The sequence below is a fragment of the Arachis ipaensis genome, chromosome B10 (assembly GCF_059453495.1).
Source record: "Arachis ipaensis isolate K30076 ecotype BB chromosome B10, ASM5945349v1, whole genome shotgun sequence".
In the NCBI taxonomy this organism is placed as follows: domain Eukaryota; kingdom Viridiplantae; phylum Streptophyta; class Magnoliopsida; order Fabales; family Fabaceae; genus Arachis; species Arachis ipaensis.
Window position 1 is genome coordinate 71,392,401 of NC_142435.1, and position 3,905 is coordinate 71,396,305.

At 42.0% G+C, this 3,905-nt stretch overlaps 1 non-coding gene across 1 annotated transcript; it reads right to left on the reverse strand.

Moving 5' to 3' along the window:
• Positions 1 to 805: 805 nt before the first annotated feature.
• On the reverse strand, positions 806 to 909 carry LOC148580379 (small nucleolar RNA R71). The gene has a single exon (XR_015896188.1). It is a non-coding gene; the product is annotated as a small nucleolar RNA R71 (small nucleolar RNA).
• Between the last annotated feature and the right edge of the window lie 2,996 nt (positions 910 to 3,905).

The window sequence follows — 3,905 nt, forward strand, 5'->3', positions numbered from 1 at the left end:
CAAAATTCTTTTTTTAATTATTTTAAAATTTTTAGTTTTATTTAAAAATTTGTTTTCGAAAATTTTCCCCCTCCTCACCTTCTTCTATTTAAGGACTAACATTCCTCCTCAATTAGCAATTCGGACTCTCTCTCCTTCTTCATATGTTTGAATTCTTATCTACATACCTCATCCCTCTGTTCCTGTTTTCCTCTGACACCTCAAGGAATCTCTATACTGTGACATAGAGGATTCCATACTTTCTTGTTCTATTCTCTTTCTTATGAGCAGGAACAAGGACAAAGGCATTCTTGTTGAAGCTGATCCTGAACCTGAAAGGACCTTGAAGAGGAAGCTAAGAGAAGCTAAAGCACAACTCTCTGGAGAGGACCTGACAGAAATTTTTGAAAAAGAAGAAGACATGGCAGCCGAAAATAACAACAATGCCAACAATACAAGGAAGATGCTTGGTGACTTCATTGCACCCTCTTCTGACTTCTGTGGAAGGAGCATCTCAATTCCTGCAATTGGAGCAAACAACTTTGAGCTAAAGCCTCAATTAGTTTCTCTAATGCAGTAGAATTACAAGTATCATGGACTTCAATTGGAAGATCCTCATCAGTTTTTACCTGAATTCTTGCAAATCTGTGACACTGTTAAGACCCATGGGGTTGACCCTGAGGTCTACAGACTTATGCTTTTCCCCTTTGCTGTAAGAGACAGAGCTAGGACATGGTTGGATTCACAACCTAAAGAAAGCCTGAACTCTTGGAAAAAGCTGGTCAATGCCTTCTTGGCAAAGTTCTTTCCACCTCAAAAATTGAATAAGCTTAGAATGGAAGTCCAGACCTTCAGACAGAAGGAAGGCGAATCCCTCTATGAAGCTTGGGAAAGATACAAGCAATTGATCAGAAGGTGTCCTTCTGGCATGCTTTCAGAATTGAGCATCATATGCATATTCTATGATGGTCTATCTGAACTGTCCAAGATGTCATTGGACAACTCTGCTAGTGGATCTCTTCATCTGAAGAAGACGCCTGAAGAAGCCCAGGAACTCATTGAAATAGTTGCAAATAACCAGTTCATGTACACTTCTGAAAGGAATCCTGTGAATAATGGGACAACTCAGAAGAAAGGAGTTCTTGAGATTGATACTCTGAATACCATATTGGCTCAGAAAAAAATATTAACTTAGCAAGTCAATATGATTTCTCAGAGTCTGATTGGAATGCAAGCTGCATCCAGCAGTAATAAAGAAGCATCTTTTGAAGAAGAAGCTTATGATCCTGAGAACCCTGCAATGGAAGAGGTGAATTACATGGGAGAACTCTATGGAAACACCTATAATCCTTCATGGAGAAATCATCCAAATCTCTTATGGAAGGACCAACAGAAGCCTCAACAAGGCTTCAACAACAATAATGGTGGAAGAAATAGGTTTAGCAATAGCAAACCTTTTCCATCATCTTCTCAGCAACAAATAGAGAACTCTGAGCAGAGTCATTTTGGCCTAGCTACCATAGTCTCTGATCTATCTAAGACCACACTAAGTTTCATGAATGAAACAAGATCCTCTATTAGAAATTTGGAGGCACAAGTGGGTCAGCTGAGTAAGAGAATTACTGAAACTCCTCCTAGCACTCTCCCAAGCAATACAGAAGAAAATCCCAAGAGACAGTGCAGGGCCATAACCATGACCAACATGGCCGAACCTGGAGAAAGTAAGGAGGGCGTGATTCCCAGTGAGAAAAACCACACGGGATGTCCTCTGAACGAAAAGAAGTTCCCTTTTGAGGAACCAAGGGAATTTGAGGCTCATACAGAGACTATAGAGGTTCCATTGAACCTACTTCTGCCATTCATGAGCTTTGATGAGTATTCTTCCTCTGAAGAGGATAAAGATATTACTGAAGAGCAAGTTGCTAAGTACCTTGGAGCAATCATGAAGCTGAATGCCAAGTTATTTGGTAATGAGACTTGGGAGGATGAACCCTCCTTGCTCACCAATGAACTGAATGACTAGATTAGGCAAACATTACCCCAGAAGAAACCGGATCCTGGAAAATTCTTAATACCCTGTACCATAGGCACCATGACCTTTGAGAAGGCTTTGTGTGACCTAGGGTCAAGTATAAACCTCATGCCCCTCTCTGTAATGGAGAAACTAGGGATCCTTGAGGTGCAAGCTGCAAGAATCTCACTAGAGATGGCAGACAATTCAAGGAAACAGGCTTATGGACTTGTAGAGGATGTCTTGGTAAAGGTTGAAGTTCTTTACATCCCTGCTGACTTCATAATCCTAGACACTGGGAAGAATAAGGATGAATCTATCATCCTTGGCAGACCCTTCCTAGCCACAGCAAAAGCTGTGATTGATGTTGACAGAGGAGAGTTGGTCCTTCAAGTAAATGAGGACTACCTTATGTGTAAAGCTAAAGAATCTCCTTCTGTACACATGGAGAAGAAGCACGACAAGCTTCTCTCAATGCAGAGTCAAATAGAGCCCCCACATTCAAACTCTAAGTTTGGTGTTGGGAGGCCATCATCATGCTCTGAGTATCTGTGAGGCTCCATGAGAGCCCACTGTCAAGCTATTGACATTAAAGAAGCACTTATTGGGAGGCAACCCAATTTTTTTACTTATCTATGTTAAATTTCTATTGTTATTTCATGTTTTTTTTAGGATGATGATCATGTGGAGTCACAAAAACAAAAGTTAAAATCAAAAATAGCATTGAAAATAGCCACCCTGGAGGATGAGCTTACTGGCATTTAAACGCCAGTAAGAGTAGCAGAATAGGCGTTAAACGCCCAGTCTGGCACCATTCTGGGCGTTTAACACCAGAAAAGGGCACCAAGTTGGCGTTTAATGCCAGCAAAGGAAGAAAAGTTGGCATTTAACGCCAGAAAGGAAAGAGAAGCTGGCGTTAAACGCCAGAAATGGGTAGCAAGCTGGCGTTTAACACCAGGATTGGCACCTCAAGGGGCGTTTACATGCCAAAATAGTGCAGGGATGAGAAGTTCTTGACACCTCAGGATCTGTGGATCCCACAGGATCTCCACCTACCTCAACTATCTCTCTCTTCTTCACATCTTCCCATAACACCCTTACTCAAATACCCCTCACCAATCACCTCCACCACTCTTCCCCATAACACCCATCTCACAATTCATATTCAAATCCTTTCCCTCCCAAACCCAACCCTAATACACGAACCCTACCCCTCTCTCCACTCCTCTATAAACCCCTAATCCCTCATTCCTTTTCACACATCATAAACACTTCTTTCTCCCCCCTTGGCCGAACCACTCCCACCTCTCCATCTCCTCTATTTTCTTCTTCTTCTACTCCCTTCTTTCTTCTTTTGCTCGAGGACGAACAAACCTTCTAAGTTTGGTGTGGTAAAAGTGTTGCTTTTTGTTTTTCCATAACTATTTATGGCACCTAAGGCCAGAGAAACCTCTAGAAAGAGGAAAGGAAAGGCAAAAGCTTCCACCTCTGAGTCATGGGAGATGGAGAGATTCATCTCAAAAGTCCATCAAGACCACTTCTATGAAGTTGTGGCGAAGAAGAAGGTGATCCCCGAGGTCCCTTTCATGCTCAAAAGGAATGAGTATCCGGAGATCCGACATGAGATTCAAAAAAGAGGTTGGGAAGTTCTCACCAACCCCATTCAACAAGTCGGAATCTTAATGGTTCAAGAGTTCTATGCTAATGCATGGGTCACCAAAAACTATGATCAAAGTGTGAACCCGAACCCAAAGAATTGGCTTACAATAGTTCGGGGGAAATACTTATATTTTAGTCCGGAAAATGTAAGGTTGGCATTCAACTTGCCAATAATACAAGGAGCTCAGTGGAAAAGAGACTCAAGAGGCAAACTGGTTCAACTAAGAAGGCTTGACCTCAAACCCGTGGCTAGGGG